General features: G+C 41.9%; 1 long non-coding RNA gene across 1 annotated transcript; it reads left to right on the forward strand.

Annotated features, from left to right (window-relative positions):
- The first annotated feature begins 15,401 nt into the window (after nucleotides 1–15,401).
- Nucleotides 15,402–17,304, forward strand: LOC149397633 (uncharacterized). Its single transcript, XR_016297141.1, has 5 exons — nucleotides 15,402–15,699; nucleotides 15,784–15,871; nucleotides 16,269–16,328; nucleotides 16,736–16,857; nucleotides 17,021–17,304. It is a non-coding gene; the product is annotated as an uncharacterized LOC149397633 (long non-coding RNA).
- Nucleotides 17,305–17,573: the final 269 nt, after the last annotated feature.

The following is a 17,573-nucleotide window of genomic DNA, read 5'->3' on the forward strand; positions in this document are numbered from 1 at the left end:
ATAAGGATTCCAGGAAATCCACTTCGGGATCTGTGTTCATCCTTAATGGTGGAGCTGTTGTGTGGAGAAGTATTAAGCAATCTTGCATTGCTGACTCCACAATGGAAGCAGAATATGTGGCTGCTTGTGAAGCATCCAAAGAGGCTGTATGGCTTAGAAAATTCCTTAAGTATTTGGAAGTTGTTCCAAACGTCGACGAGCCCATGACCCTTTATTGTGATAATAGTGGCGCTGTCGCTAACTCAAAGGAATCTAGAAGCCATAAGCGCTCTAAACATATTGAGAGGAAATACCATTTGATTCGAGAGATCGCGCAACGCCCAATGATATTGGGTCTGGAGCTTAGCCGCTCTCTCAGATCATTGCCACGCCCAATGCGTTGTACAGTGAGGTGGTCCCTAAGGTCAGGGCTGGTTGTACGTGTTGTCAATGGTGCCCACAAGAAGAGTAGTAGTGTCTATTTGCGTACATTTGATGTAATATAGTCTCATGAAGACTCTTGCTTGTAATTTCTTATTCATTAATAAAAAGTTGAAACGTTCATTCAATCTTCCTTGTCTGAAGCTTTATGATAAAACCTTAGTCTTTTAGTCCATAAACAAACTAAACAACTTACGAAGAGACAAATGTAGATTTGCATGAACAAACTCTTCGTAGTTTGCTTAAAACGATATATTCGCAATCTTAGGGTCAAAGGACTATTGACCTCAGTATGATTGTTAGAAGAATCTATGATGTCTGGTTATGAGGCATTGAGAGTTGGGGACTCTATAGTTCTTCTAGGTATCTTCCGAAGGTACTGAATTGACCAGTGCACTTCTAGAGACAATATAAGAACAAACCATTTAACCTCTTATGTCTCGAAGTCACTATGTATGAATTGCATCATGCTTACCTTAATCCTGAAATGAGACATGCCATTTCACACCTTAGTATTCTCATTTGAGAAAGTCAAAGTTCGGACTCACTATGTGATTCCGAACAAGGCCTATTGGTGAAGTACTAAGTTGTGAGTCTGTCATGAGTAACTTTGTGAAGTTCTCATAGATATGGAATTCATGTACAAGATTGCTGAAATGCAATGTATGTCACCTCATGCTTTGTTCCTTGGAGTGTGAATAAATGAACTGGCCTTGTGAATTAATGACTTAATATCACTCGGCCATAACTTGATTATTGGGCCTTGTGAATTAATTTCATTTCATAAGAATTTTATTGAAAATTCTTAATGGGCTTTTCTCATGTTGTCATGAACAAATGAAGAAGCTTCTAGAAGCTCCTTCTAGATGAGAGTTGGGCGCCCAAAATACCCAAGAGAAAGAGTTTATTTTGTGCATAAATGTATTTAGATACTTGCCAAAAGAAAAAGAGGAAACAAATTTTGCATATGGGATGCATAAAGGATCGGCCATGTTGAGAGAAAAGGCAAGCCTTGAACAAAATAGGAAACAAATCAAGGCTTCTAGAAGCCCTAGCTTGGCCGAGTGTCTCAATAGGAAAGAGAGGAATTTGGCTCATGAATATGTGATATTCCATAGAAGAGGAAACTACCTTATTGAAGGTGAGACCTCTCCTATAAATAGGAGCCTCATTTCCTCACATTTCATTCATCCAAGTTTAAGAGATTTGAGAGACTCTCTCTCTAGAACTTTGGCCGAAAATCCTCTCTCTCTCTCTAGTTTATTTTCGATTATTTCTTGTCTTGGCACCTAGGTCCTCACTCGACCTAGTGTTTAGCTCTGCGACTTCGAGACTCGTTCTTAAGTCGTAGTGTTTAAAAGTGCCCACTCACTGATTCCTTCTTTTCGAGTGATTTAGTGATAGAAACTTTCGTGGTTGCTCGAGGTGCCGAGGAAAGGAAGAGAGACGTGCTGCGAGGGGAGACGAGAGTTGCAACTTTCCAAAAGCTTCTACAAGGTTCAAGCTTCAAGAAAGGTTAGTGAACTTCATAGCTCATATTGGTTTTTAATTACATGTACTTGCACTTGTCTAGGTTAGTAAAAACTGTTTTACATGTAAAAGAAAATTTTTAAAATTCCGCCGCTTACCGAAGCGTTAATTATTTTCTCAAACCCTAGATCGATTCCAACAGTACGGAGGCGCAGGCTTCGTCTGCGACGGCGCGCTCTCCGCGTGCCCTGACTTTCCGCAACGTTCTCCCTTTGACCTAGTCGGTCGAGGGCCGAACGTCGGGAATTTCCCTCTTGAGAAGTTGCCGACGCGTCACCTGTCCGGGGTTGGGGATTCGATGGACCGGCTTCAAACACGGCGGGGAGTCCCCCGTCCTTCGTGAGAGAAGTCTTGATATCCTCCGAATCGCCAGTACCCTCGTAATCAGGGTCGCGGTCGCGGCTTTCCTCGTTGAGGTTCTCAGTATCCCCGTTGGGGATTGCCGTATCATGCGCAGGTCGCTTTGCAGCCAGTCGACTGTGGTACCTTGCATTCTTCGCCTTCAGTTGACGGACATTCTCCTCCAACTCCATGATGCGGTTGTCCCTGCTATCTAGAGATGGAGATGGCGAGCGGGTCGAGCTCTCTTCGTGGAGCGACTCTTCGTCACCATGCGCTCGGGAGCGCAAGAAGTAATTTTTGGTCTCAGTGACGTTTTCGGGGTTGTTCACGCCCTCAGAACGTACGGGTGGTTGGCTACTCATTGTTTCTCAAGTTCGAGAAAATTGAGTTCGCAGAAGAAAAGAAGAAGAAGAACAGAAGGGATTTCGGGCTGAATAGGTCGGGAAGTCCCCTCCTTCTAGCGCCAAAATGTTGTCGCACGAAAATGAACAACTATTATAAACCTCGGGTGGTTCGATCCAAGGCCGGACCAAGTGATCGCACCCGGGCCAAAAGTGTGAACTCGAAAGTCTCGAGCTAGGTTTTCTCCGATCAACCCGCCTCTAGGGAGAGGTAAGGGGTGAGGAGGATGAGTGACCGTGCCTTGGGTGTCGGCTGCCTACGTACCCGTGTATGGGATCAGGTCAGAACGTAGTTCAGGGCGTATGTAACGCAGTATGGGGCATGGAGCCTTAGTGGAGAGGCATGCTCAACGAAGGAGACGAGGCGCGGAGGAGTCCTCGGCGGTGTCTCAGAACTTCGGAGATCGCGTACGCGTCTAGCGTGTTAGACGCGCGAGGGGACTCTAGTTGAGAACCCTAAGGGCGTGCTTGAGCACCGGGGGGCGTTCGGTCAGAGGGAGCGACATCCGGGAAGTCCCCGTGAGTGCTTTGGAACCTCTGAGAACGGGAGAGACTTGCGAGAATGCTTCAGGCCAGATATGGCATCAAAAGAAGCAGATGAGAGTGATAAATCGAGCGTATCGATAGGAGATGAAGGGATGGCTTCCCCCTCAGTGAGAGGGGATTTATATAGGTGTTCGAGGACCCTAAGGAGGTCCTTTGGCGTCCATGTGGGACTCGGGGTGCGCGCCTCCTCGATTGGAGGCGCGCAAGGAGTAGCGGCGCACCATGCGCGGCGTGCAACCCGCGGCGCGCAGCCTGCGGCGCGCATCTTGTGGCGCACTGACCGCGCTGCTTGGCGCGCGGCGGGACCCTGCTTGGGCGCGGCGCGCGCTGGGCTGCCCCTTTGTCGGCTTTTCGCGACCGTTGTCCTTCCGGGCCCATCGAGCCATTGTGGGCTTCGCATCCCGGGTTTATGACACGAATGTATCTATTTGATGGATAGAATTCGAGTCGAGGCTCGACTCGAGGAGACTGACTCAAGGCTCGACCCGAGGAGCGAGGCTCGACTCGGGGAGACTGAATCAGTCTCAACTCCAGGGGCGAGGCTCGACTCCAGGAGCCGACTCAAGTCTCGACTCGAGGGGCTAGGCTCGACTCACGGAGTCAAGAGTTTGGGGCAAGGGCTCGAAGGCTTGTCGCTCTTCAGGACCTCCGACCTGACCATCGGCCCTTTGAACGATGCGTCTTCTGGGTGTCTCGGATTTTCCGAAAACGACCGACAACAGTAGAGATTGTAGGAAGTGAGATTGGAAGGGAATGTGTCGCCAAGGTCGGGAGTCCTCTCCTTCTAGCACCAAAATATTGTCGCTCGTTTTCGGACAACAATTTAGGAGCCCCAAACGGTTCGACCCAAGGTCGGACCAAGTGATTGTTGGAATCGATCTAGGGTTTAAGAAAAAGTTTAACGCTTCGTTAAGCGGCGGAATTTTAAAAATTTTCTTTTACAAGTAAAACAGTTTTTACTAACCTAGACAAGTGCAAGTACATGTAATTAAAAACCAATATGAGCTATGAAGTTCACTAACCTTTCTTGAAGCTTGAACCTTGTAGAAGCTTTTGGAAAGTTGCAACGCTCGTCTCCCCTCGCAGCACGTCTCTCTTTCTTTCCTCGGCACCTCGAGCAACCACGAAAGTTTCTATCACTAAATCACTCGAAAAGAAGGAATCAGTGAGTGGGCACTTTTAAACACTACGACTTGAGAACGAGTCTCGAAGTCGCAGAGCTAAACACTAGGTCGAGTGAGGACCTAGGTGCCAAGACAAGAAATAATCGAAAATAAACTAGAGAGAGAGAGAGAGGATTTTCGGCCAAGTTCTAGAGAGAGAGTCTCTCAAATCTCTTAAACTTGGATGAATGAAAATGAGTAGAATGAGGCTCCTATTTATAGGAGAGGTCTCACCTTCAATAAGGTAGTTTCCTCTTCTATAGAATATCACATATTCATGAGCAAAATAACCCTTATTTCCCATTCCTCTTAGGCGCCCAAGGCAGCCTTCTAGAAGGCTAGGATTTGTTTCCTTTTTTGTTCCTTAGCTTGCCTATTAGTCTCTTGGCCGATTCCCTTGTGCATCTAATATGCAAATTTGTTTCCTCTTTTTCTTTTGGCAAGTATCTAAATACATTTATGCACAAAATAATTTCTCTTTCTTGGGTATTATGGGCGCCCAACATGTCTAGAAAAAGGCTTCTAGAATTTTCTTCACTTGTTCAAGACAACATAAGAAAAGGCCCATTTAGAATTTTCAATAAAATTCTTATGAAATGAAATTAATTCACAAGGCCCAATGATCAAGTCATGGCCGAGTGAAACATGTCACAAAATGACCTTGTCAAAAAATTTATTGACATTCATTTCATCCTTTGTCTCAAAAGACAAAAATACCCTTTTAACTATTTTCGTTCTTGTTTTGGCTTAGCTTCCAGTTTAACTATTCCTATCGATGTGATTCGTGACAGTGACCTCATGGACCCAAATGAACAAAGCTTGAGCTAAACACTTGGACTCAAAAGTTCACAAACCTTTTCCAAGTTTAGCTTAATGCCAACTGACTCCACTAAAGAGCTGACACTGAAAATCTCTCGGTTCAAATGAATTTATTTTCTACTCAAGAATTCGACCTAATTATGATGAGCGGATCCACTGAATATTATCTATGTTTACCCTTCATGAATGTCATCAGCTAGTCGGGATTTACTAAATTACCATTTTACCCTTCTAGCTGTTATTTCCTCAACTCCTTTGTCGCTTGTGAATAAGTTAGAAACAATGTATTGACGAGGAGCTAACAAGTCACATTGTTTCATCCAAAAGAGTCAAGACTCAATTTGGACACTGGCCAGTTCATTTATTCACACTCCAAGGAACAAAGCATGAGGTGACATACATTGCATTTCAGCAATCTTGTACATGAATTCCATATCTATGAGAACTTCACAAAGTTACTCATGACAGACTCACAACTTAGTATTTCACCAATAGGCCCTGTTCGGAATGACATAGTGAGTCCGAACTCTGACTTTCTCAAATGAGAATACTAAGGTGTGAAATGGCATGTCTCATTTTAGGATTAAGGTAAGCATGATGCAATTCATACATAGTGACTTCGAGACATAAGAGGTTAAATGGTTTGTTCTTATATTGTCTCTAGAAGTGCACTGGTCAATTCAGTACCTTCGGAAGATACCTAGAAGAACTATAGAGTCTCCAACTCTCAATGCCTCATAACCAGACATCATAGATTCTTCTAACAATCATACTGAGGTCAATAGTCCTTTGACCCTAAGATTGCGAATATATCGTTTTAAGCAAACTACGAAGAGTTTGTTCATGCAAATCTACATTTGTCTCTTCGTAAGTTGTTAGGTTTGTTTATGGACTAAAAGACCAGGGTTTTATCATAAAGCTTCAGACAAGGAAGATTGAATGAACGTTTCAACTTTTTATTAATGAATAAGCAATTACAAGCAAGAGTCTTCGAAAGACTATATGACATCAAATGTACATAAATAGACACTACTACTCTTCTTGTGGGCACCATTGACAACAAACTCCCACTTGACTCAAAGAAGATGTGAGTAGTCCTACATGCCTAATCCCTCTAGAAGTTGGTCGAAGACCATGTTCGCTAGGGCCTTGGTGAATGGATCTGCCAGAGATCTACTTCACTTCCACGTCTCCGCGTTGCGCGATCTCTCGAATCAAATGGTATTTCCTCTCAATATGTTTAGAGCGCTTATGGCTTCTAGGTTCCTTTGAGTTAGCGACAGCCCCACTATTATCACAATAAAGGGTCATGGGCTTGTCGACGTCTGGAACAACTTCCAAATACTTAAGGAATTTTCTAAGCCATACAGCCTCTTTGGATGCTTCACAAGCAGCCACATATTCTGCTTCCATTGTGGAGTCAGCAATGCAAGATTGCTTAATACTTCTCCACACAACAGCTCCACCATTAAGGATGAACACAGATCCCGAAGTGGATTTCCTGGAATCCTTATCCGCTTGAAAATCGGAGTCGGTATATCCCGTCATAGTCAGGTCAGTACCTGAGTATGTAAGCATCAAGTTCCTAGTTCTTCGAAGATACTTAAGAACATGCTTAACAACAATCCAGTGCTCGGGTCCAGGGTTGGATTGGAAACGACTAACTACGCCAACGGCGAAACATATATCAGGTCGGGTGCAAAGCATAGCATACATGAGGCTTCCTACGGCAGAGGCGTAAGGAATTTTCCTCATGTCTTCAATCTCTTGTGCAGTCTTGGGAGACTGGTCCTTAGAGAGTGAAACTCCATGCCTAAAGGGTGTTTGACCCCTCTTGCAGTCTTGCATCGAGAAGCGATCCATCACCTTATCAATATAAGATGCTTGAGAGAGCGACAGGGTCCAGTTTTTCCTATCTCGAAAGATTTGGATTCCCAGAATGTACGCGGCTTCTCCTAGATCCTTCATATCGAATTGCTTTGCTAGCCAGACCTTAACCTCAGATAACTTACCCACGTCATTACCAATGAGTAGTATATCATCGACATATAGTACCAGAAACACAACTTTGCCTTCGTGTATTAACTTGTAAACACAAGGCTCATCTATTGACTGTTCAAAGCCGAAGCTCTTTACAGTTTCATCGAATCTAATATTCCATGACCTAGATGCTTGCTTTAGTCCATAAATGGATTTAAGCAACTCACAAACCTTGGTCTCTTGACCTTTATCCACGAAACCGTCTGGTTGAGCCATGTAAATGCGCTCGTCAAGATTGCCATTCAGAAAGGCTGTCTTGACATCCATTTGCCAGATCTCATAGTCGAGAGCTGCAGCTATGGATAGGAGTATGCGGATGGATTTAAGCATCACGACTGGCGAGAAGGTTTCTTCATAGTAAATCCCTTCTTGTTGGGTATAACCCTTCGCCACAAGTCGTGCTTTGAACGTCTCGACGTTCCCATCAGGACCCCTTTTCTTCTTGTATATCCACTTACACCCTACGGGTTTAATCCCTTCAGGAAGGTCTACAAGTTTCCAGACTTTGTTGACATACATCGAGTGCATTTCAACTTTCATGGTGTCAAGCCAAAGGTTTGATTCAGAACAAGCCATTGCTTGGCTATAGGAAACAGGGTCATCCATGTCGGAGACGGCTACAAGAGAGTCTCCATAAGACATGTACCTGTCAGGCTTTTGAGTAGCCCTCCCACTACGTCTAAGTACTACTTGACGAGATTCTGATGAGTTGGGTTGTGTTTCAGTTGGGGTAAGAACAGTTCTTACAGATGAGGTAGAAGCTTCCTCACCCAACTTTTCTTCAAGCACAATTTTGCTTCTAGGTTTCGCATCCTTCATAAAGTCCTCCTCAAGAAAACGAGCATTCGTGCTAACAAAAGTCTTATCGTCCTCGGGACTATAGAAAGTAAAACCTTTGGTTTCCTTCGGATATCCTACAAACAGGCACAATTTTGACCTACTAGCCAACTTGCTAGTCTTTTCCCTCAGCACGTGTGCAGGGCAACCCCAAATTCGGATGCGGCCAAGATTCACTTTACGGCCAGTCCATCGTTCATAAGGAGTACCAGGAACCGTTTTGGACGGAACTTGGTTCAGAATGTAGGCGGCTGTTTCGAGGGCATATCCCCAAAAGGAAAGCGGGAGTGATGAGTAACTCATCATTGATCTAACCATCTCCATAAGAGTTCGGTTTCTTCTCTCTGACACTCCGTTTTGTTGAGGTGTGCCAGGTGCGGTAAGCTGAGAAGCGATACCTTCTTTCTTTAAGAAAGTCATCGAACTCTCCAGACATATACTCACCACCTCGATCAGATCGAAGGGTTTTGATCACTTTGCCAGTTTGCTTTTCCACTAAAGCCCTAAAGACCTTAAATACGTTAAAGGTCTCGGATTTGTGTTTAAGCAAATAGACAAACCCATATCTTGAGTAATCATCAGTGAAGGTAACGAAGTACTCGTTTCCTCCACGTGCCTGTTGGCTGAGCGGACCACATACATCAGAATGTATTAGTTCCAGCAACTCAGTGGCTCTTCGACCTTTATCAGAGAAAGGTCGCTTAGTCATTTTTCGTTCTATGCAGGATTCACAAGTAGGTAGTGAACCTATTGCAGAGGCTTGGAGTGGACCATCCCTCACAAGTCTCTTAATCCTATCTAGACTGATATGACCAAGTCTTAAGTGCCAGAGGTATGTTGATTTTGTTAGATCGGAGGATTCAGAAAGTTTGATCCTCTTTGGCTCCCTTATTAGATTGTTATCTATTTCGGTGTCTAAAAGAGAAGGTTTAGTGGGATAGATGTAGAAAAGACCATTCTTCATACATGCATCAGTGACAAAAGAATTATCAGGAAATGAAATACGAATTCCATTCTTAATGAACTTTAAACAATAATCTTGCTCAAGAAGACGAGCAACGGATATTAAGTTCTTCCCAAAGGTAGGAACAAAATAATCATTATTCAAGTTTAAAGTGCGGTCTTCAAAAGACAGCGTCACGGATCCCACAGCCTTCGCAGACACCAGGCTCCCATCACCCCATTTGAAACAGAACTCGCCTTCCTCTAAGCTTTTGGTTTTCTTGAAACCATTCAAGGAACAACAAATATGGTTAGTAGCAGCGGAGTCAAGAATCCACGTTGGTACATTATCAGCTACTAAGCATGCTTCGGTAACTAGTACAATACTATGTTCCTTTGCTTTGAGATAGGCAGGACAGTTCTTTTTATCGACCTTGTAAAGTCTCTTCTTAGTTCCAGACGCGGAGGCTCTTTGCTCAGTAGCATGTGCCTCTCCTTGATTCCTCTTTTTTCTTAGTGAGACCTACAGCAGTGTGAAGTTCCTCCATAAGCTTGGTAACAGTGTACTCTAGCTTGTTAATGGAGTAGTTCATCTTGGAGGTATCAAGAGACGCGGGGAGAGTTTCTAAGATCATATCTATGACATTCTTCCCATCAGTCTCAGATCCTAGGATTTCCATTTTATTCAGAAAACTAATGATCAGTATCATAAAGTCTCTAACAGGAGTCCTAGCCTTCATATGACAGTTCATAAACTGTCGGACTGCTTGTTGCCTTGTTTGACGCCTTTGCCCTCCAAACATCTCAAGGAGATTGTAGAGCACGTCAGCGACAGTCTCGATGTCACGATGTTGCTCTTTCAGCACATTGTTCATAGATGCCAAGATATAGCACCTCACAATCTCATCGGATCGAAGCCAGGCCGCTAAGGCGTCATTGTCCTCTTGAGTTGAATCATCATTCGTCAGAGGGGGACACGGGGTGGTGAGTACCCATTTGTGCTTGTTAACGGTAGGTATTATGTCGAGGTTACGTTTCGAATCTACGTAGTTTTCGTTTTCGAGTTTGATCGAGGAAAGAAAGATTGAGAGATGGTTGAGAGACATGTTGCTTATTTAAGTTGAAACAAGTTTATGATTAGTCTTTGGTTTAGGATTTAAGTTTCATTAAGACTTTTGTAAAATCCAAAGGTGTTATAAACCAAACGATAATTTACTCCCTCAAGAGAAGGCCGCAAAAAATCTCCATTTATAAGTAAATGACACATCATTAATGCTAAGCCAAGATGTCAATACATCTATTTTGACTAGCCACCTTGTAAATTGGTTTGATCACTCACATCCTTTCGCAGAGCCTCAAGGGAGGATACTAGGGATTGAGCCTAAGCGTGCAACCAACCACTTGGTCCAAAAGATCAGCTTTGAAAAACAATCCCCCAAGGGGAGGCCTTGCCATCATTGCATCACTCTCAGACGTAGCTCATTGAGCAATGATCGAAGCAATAACGCCTTGGAGTACTCACATTTAAGTGAGGGTCGCAAGAGCGGCTCTTAGTCCCACGTTATTGCATCTTTCATTAGTGTTGGGGATCGTGGGTTACAAACAACGAATATAACCCTCCCACTTAGTTTTTGGAGTTGGTTCATCGACTCTTATAAGTTCGGAAACAAATTTCCTAGTTAGAGAGCGACAGAGCGGACAACTAGAAGAGAATCCTAGATCGACATGTTCAGAGCAGTATTAGTGCATAAAGGCACAAGGTACATACTCGATCTTTTCCTATTTTCTATTTCGGGAAAGTGCGTGAGGGAAGTGTGAACTTCAACTCACTCGAACACTTGAAAGTTTGAGATTACACATCTTTTTATTTTTCGGCTTGTCTACAAGGAGACCTCCCACTCAAAATTTCAAGAGCATATAGATTTTGAACATATGTGATATAGATATAGTTTTGAAAACATTTTGAAAACTTATTTGATTTGGATGACAAAATATTTTCAAGTTTGAAAGTGAAAACGGTTTTTCAAAGTTCAAACTAGTTTTGTAAAAATTCAATTTCAATTAAACTTTCAAAAATCAAAACATTTTAATCTTACACATCATGTTTATAATAATATGAAAAACATTTTTGCTCAAGAAAGTTTTCTCATTAGAGTTCTATAACTCATGGTAGTGGGGTTTGAAAATCCGGATTTCTAAAAAACTGGAGTTTCAGACAGCCGCGCACCTCGGAGTAAAATCGCCATAACTGGCGGCTCCGATGTCCTTTTGAGCCGAAACCGGTGGCATTGGACAGAGGACAGATAGAGCTTTAATTTTATTTAAGAATCATTAAATTTCGAATTCTGAGCAGAGAGTTATGCCGCTTTTAATGCGGGTTTACATTCCAGCTCGAAGAAAAAGAAATAAATTAAAGCTTTGTCCTTTTAGGTGCGAAAAAGAATCGAGTGTAACGGAACGTTTTATGAAGTTGTTTAAAGCTTTTATTTGTGTTTTATTAGCAGGGTAATAACATAGAATAAAAGAAATAACAACAAGCATAAAACGAATACGGTAAATAAAAGAAACTAGAAAGACAAAGTAACTAGTCACAAAATTTACCGAAAATTCTCAAACCTTTAAAACACGTTTTTCAATATAAAAAATTAAAAACTTTTAGAACTGATTCTAATGTGTTTTAACATCATCCCAAACTCATAGAAAATCAACATGGTTTTTAATTTAAAGGCATGAGCAATAAATTAAAAAAAATCTAAGATTACAATTCTAATTTGTCACAAAATTAGTAAACTTTCGAAAACGATTTTCAAGCTCATAATTTAAAAACATGCACATGCATTCCTTTGACCATAGCTCTGATACCATTTGTTGGAATCGATCTAGGGTTTAAGAAAAAGTTTAACGCTTCGTTAAGCGGCGGAATTTTAAAAATTTTCTTTTACAAGTAAAACAGCTTTTACTAACCTAGACAAGTGCAAGTACATGTAATTAAAAACCAATATGAGCTATGAAGTTCACTAACCTTTCTTGAAGCTTGAACCTTGTAGAAGCTTTTGGAAAGTTGCAACGCTCGTCTCCCCTCGCAGCACGTCTCTCTTTCTTTCCTCGGCACCTCGAGCAACCACGAAAGTTTCTATCACTAAATCACTCGAAAAGAAGGAATCAGTGAGTGGGCACTTTTAAACACTACGACTTGAGAACGAGTCTCGAAGTCGCAGAGCTAAACACTAGGTCGAGTGAGGACCTAGGTGCCAAGACAAGAAATAATCGAAAATAAACTAGAGAGAGAGAGAGAGGATTTTCGGCCAAGTTCTAGAGAGAGAGTCTCTCAAATCTCTTAAACTTGGATGAATGAAAATGAGTAGAATGAGGCTCCTATTTATAGGAGAGGTCTCACCTTCAATAAGGTAGTTTCCTCTTCTATAGAATATCACATATTCATGAGCAAAATAACCCTTATTTCCCATTCCTCTTAGGCGCCCAAGGCAGCCTTCTAGAAGGCTAGGATTTGTTTCCTTTTTTGTTCCTTGGCTTGCCTATTAGTCTCTTGGCCGATTCCCTTGTGCATCTAATATGCAAATTTGTTTCCTCTTTTTCTTTTGGCAAGTATCTAAATACATTTATGCACAAAATAATTTCTCTTTCTTGGGTATTATGGGCGCCCAACATGTCTAGAAAAAGGCTTCTAGAATTTTCTTCACTTGTTCAAGACAACATAAGAAAAGGCCCATTTAGAATTTTCAATAAAATTCTTATGAAATGAAATTAATTCACAAGGCCCAATGATCAAGTCATGGCCGAGTGAAACATGTCACAAAATGACCTTGTCAAAAAATTTATTGACATTCATTTCATCCTTTGTCTCAAAAGACAAAAATACCCTTTTAACTATTTTCGTTCTTGTTTTGGCTTAGCTTCCAGTTTAACTATTCCTATCGATGTGATTCGTGACAGTGACCTCATGGACCCAAATGAACAAAGCTTGAGCTAAACACTTGGACTCAAAAGTTCACAAACCTTTTCCAAGTTTAGCTTAATGCCAACTGACTCCACTAAAGAGCTGACACTGAAAATCTCTCGGTTCAAATGAATTTATTTTCTACTCAAGAATTCGACCTAATTATGATGAGCGGATCCACTGAATATTATCTATGTTTACCCTTCATGAATGTCATCAGCTAGTCGGGATTTACTAAATTACCATTTTACCCTTCTAGCTGTTATTTCCTCAACTCCTTTGTCGCTTGTGAATAAGTTAGAAACAATGTATTGACGAGGAGCTAACAAGTCACATTGTTTCATCCAAAAGAGTCAAGACTCAATTTGGACACTGGCCAGTTCATTTATTCACACTCCAAGGAACAAAGCATGAGGTGACATACATTGCATTTCAGCAATCTTGTACATGAATTCCATATCTATGAGAACTTCACAAAGTTACTCATGACAGACTCACAAATTAGTATTTCACCAATAGACCCTGTTCGGAATGACATAGTGAGTCCGAACTCTGACTTTCTCAAATGAGAATACTAAGGTGTGAAATGGCATGTCTCATTTTAGGATTAAGGTAAGCATGATGCAATTCATACATAGTGACTTCGAGACATAAGAGGTTAAATGGTTTGTTCTTATATTGTCTCTAGAAGTGCACTGGTCAATTCAGTACCTTCGGAAGATACCTAGAAGAACTATAGAGTCTCCAACTCTCAATGCCTCATAACCAGACATCATAGATTCTTCTAACAATCATACTGAGGTCAATAGTCCTTTGACCCTAAGATTGCGAATATATCGTTTTAAGCAAACTACGAAGAGTTTGTTCATGCAAATCTACATTTGTCTCTTCGTAAGTTGTTAGGTTTGTTTATGGACTAAAAGACCAGGGTTTTATCATAAAGCTTCAGACAAGGAAGATTGAATGAACGTTTCAACTTTTTATTAATGAATAAGCAATTACAAGCAAGAGTCTTCGTAAGACTATATGACATCAAATGTACATAAATAGACACTACTACTCTTCTTGTGGGCACCATTGACAACAGTGATCGCGGTCGGGCTCGATCGTCTTGAACTCGGTATCCCGAGTTCTCCCTAGCTGTGAATGGTGTTGGCCTCGTACGTCTTTGATCCTGCAAGGGAAGAAAACGATGAACTACAAAGGCGGAATAGAGTGGGTGCCTCTGTTTACCTCTCCGACGTTCAACATTAGTATTATTGAGGTGGTTACGAGGAGTTTAGTGTTTAGAGGCCGAGAATGAGTGAAACGAGTGACTAGAGAGTTCGACAGCGTTTCAATGCCCAAAATCGGATTACCTGGGTCAGGGGAGGGACCCTTGTCTTTATAGGCGATCAATGGGTAATTTGAGGACCCCTTGGCCGAGTGGAGGTTGGGTTAGATGAGCCTCGGCTCCCGAGCGCTCCTCGGGCGTCGGCCGAGCGAAGACCTCTCGGCCTCTCAAGCGTCGGCCGAGCACCGGCCGAGTGAGGGATTCCTCGGCCTCCCGAGCGTTGGCCGAGTGCTGACCGAGTGAAGTGTCTTCGGCCTCCCGAGCGCTGGCCGAGCGAGGGACACTCGAGCGCTGGCCGAGTGAAGCGTCCTCGGCCTCCCGGGCGCTGGCCGAGTGAAGTTTCCTCGGCCTCCCGAGCGCTGGCCGAGTGAAGGGTCCTCGGCCTCCCGGGCGCTGGCCGAGCGCTGGCCGAGTGAAGTGTCCTCGGTCTCCCGAGCGCTGGTCAAGTGAAGGGGCCTTGGGCCTCTCGGCCGTGGCCCGGCCATTGGCCGGGCGAGGCCTTTCGGCCTTTTCGAGCGTGGCCCGGCCATTGGCCGGGCAAGGTTCCTCCGGGCTTCCTCGGACGTGGTCGACCCGGGACGGGCCGACAACACCCTTGATTCCTCTCTCTCTAGGGTTTGTGATTTATTTTGGGGTTTGTCGGTTCTAGAGATCCCGGCGAGGATTCGAATAACGATATAGCTATTTGACCCGATTTCGTCAACGGCCAACCCTCTCTTCGCCGTTTAGCTCGACGACCGCCGTTCTCTCCGTCGACCACCGACCCACCTTCCGCCAACCGACGCCAATATCGAGTACTCCCTCTCCGACAAGTTTCGTTCATGAATATTTTTTAGTTATAAGAGGACTTAGATTTACAATTGAATATGTTTGAATCTGAATTAAGGGTGACTGAAAAATTCTCCTTGACGCGTCAACACTTTCCCTGGCTAAAACATTTTAAGTTCGATATTTACAAACGGGTTGGGTTCCGGGTCAGCAGAGATGGACATATATACGGGTATTGGATATCATTACTGTTTATTCTGTTTATTATTGACAAACATTTTAAGTATTAATTTTCGTTCTTCGGACAGAGTAATCATATTCGTATCTATTAACACAGCAAAACTAACAAGGGCAAATGTACACCCACGCCTTCGCCACCACAGAAGCATCTGTGTTTATTACACAGTCCTTCTTCTCATACTCGTCACGCCAAACGATCATCGTTTCGCGTTGTGGCAGTGTCTGTTTTGAGCCCTAGCGATGGCGAAGCAGAGACCAAAGCTTCAGGAACCACGACGAGTGGTCGGAGGCTTCTCAGGCTCAGGGAAGACAAGCGAAAGAGGGATTCGATCTCCTCCACAACTATTCCTCTTGGGCCAAGTCTCTCTCTCTCTCTCTCTCAAGTTCTGTATATGATTTAAGGATTTGTAATTAAGCTGATTGTTATTATTTCTTCTTTGATAGAGTTCTTGAAGAAGCTTGTAGAGATGACAATGAGCTCCGAGCTGTTCTTGGAGATAGCGTAGGAATCCCCGAGCTGATGAGGAAAAAGGTAGTAATTTTTTTTTTTTCATTTGAATTTTACTCTTTGAATCAATCATACTAATTTTGTGTACGTTTTTCCGAGTATATCATATCATTTTACGGGCTCTGTTCTCTCTTTCAAAGTTAGCTCAAAGAGTAATTTCTCTCAGTCAACGATGTTGCCTTTTATTTATCTCTTTCTTTGTTCCCTTTGCTGCGAAAAAAAAAATCATCATATTGGAAATGCTTTCTAATTTCGATTTGTACTCTTGTTGGTGGTTGATTTACAGCTTCAACCCTATTGATTTGTATATATGCTATATCTATTTGTAGACGTTTCATGTGATCTTTTTTTTTTTTTTTTCCTTTCCATTTTTAATATTCATTACTGACTATCAAATCATTTAATAACAATGGTTGTACAGGTTTTCCAGTCGTGGTATGTAATGGGCCGCTTGGGTTCATTCAATTCTTCTAATCTTTAGGTTTGGATTTCACAATTTCATTGCCTTTTGAGTAACAGAACTCTCATTCATATGATTAGGAGACATAAAGTAATGAACATTTTGACTGATCAAAAGAGTAGGATTCAAATTTGTAGACTAAGATTTTCCGGCTAAGTTATTATGTAGGCAATAAGAAACAGTAATATAAGACATCAAGTTCTCTCTTCTTCATGGCTGTCTCAGTTTCGAACGACTATTTAAGCAATGTGTCAAGTCTTCCCAATTATTCGTGAGAAAGTTAATCAGTTTTGGCAAAACACCTGTATAAGAGACTTGAATATACACACGTCATAAACATACCTGATTATCGACCTTCAATGTTTTTATAAAATGGTTGTTTATGAATGGAATTCTGTAAAGAGGCGCTTATGGGCAAGTGTTGACAGGTGGCAAATGTATCGGTGGAGTTGGATCCTTCGTACGATGAAGAGAAGGGCTCCAAAGCAATGCCCTCATCATTCCATGACATCAGTGATGTCGAATTTCAGGATAACTGGGGCCGAATCTGGTACTGCAATCTCGTCTCTTTGTATGTGTGTACATATAACTATTTTTAAAAATGGCATGTTTGGTTTCAACTCTGATGAACCGTTTTTATAAATCAGAGTTGACGAAAACAAATATTTTGAGAACAGCATTTTGAAGTTCTCTTAAAATAAATGTATTTGCAGGGATGACCTAGGCACATCGTATCATTTTGCCATTGACGTGCTTCTCAACTGCTTGGTGGTCTTGAGTTCAGTGTGAGATAATATCACAACCTTACATTGATGTTTCATCGATGTGCTTTTTTTTTTTTTTTTTTTTTTTTTAATTTTATTATGACATTACACATTCTTTGTATCTTTGTATACACTTTAGTTGAATTAAAAATTTGTAGTTTTTATGAAGAGTTGAAGAGTTGTATTTAATATTTAATATTTTTGTTGCTGTATTAATTTATAAAAATTAAAATTTGGAGAGATATTATTGTAAAACTACAACAAGACTCTGTAGTTTATTATTGTAATATAAGTTTATAGTTATTAAGCTACTACTTACAACAGTAGTCTTGAATAACTAGATAAACACTCTCGACAACAAATAGTCTTATAGCTATAATTAATTACAGCAAATATAAGTAGTCTATAAAATATATATATATTAATTGTATTAGATAAAACTACTATATATTACTGTAGTTTTAACTGAAGAGATCAGTAAACACTATACTTTATAAATTGT

The sequence above is a fragment of the Urtica dioica genome, chromosome 5 (assembly GCF_054948205.1).
Source record: "Urtica dioica subsp. dioica isolate 48M chromosome 5, U.dioica_male_clone48M_v1_H2, whole genome shotgun sequence".
NCBI classification, from domain to species: domain Eukaryota; kingdom Viridiplantae; phylum Streptophyta; class Magnoliopsida; order Rosales; family Urticaceae; genus Urtica; species Urtica dioica.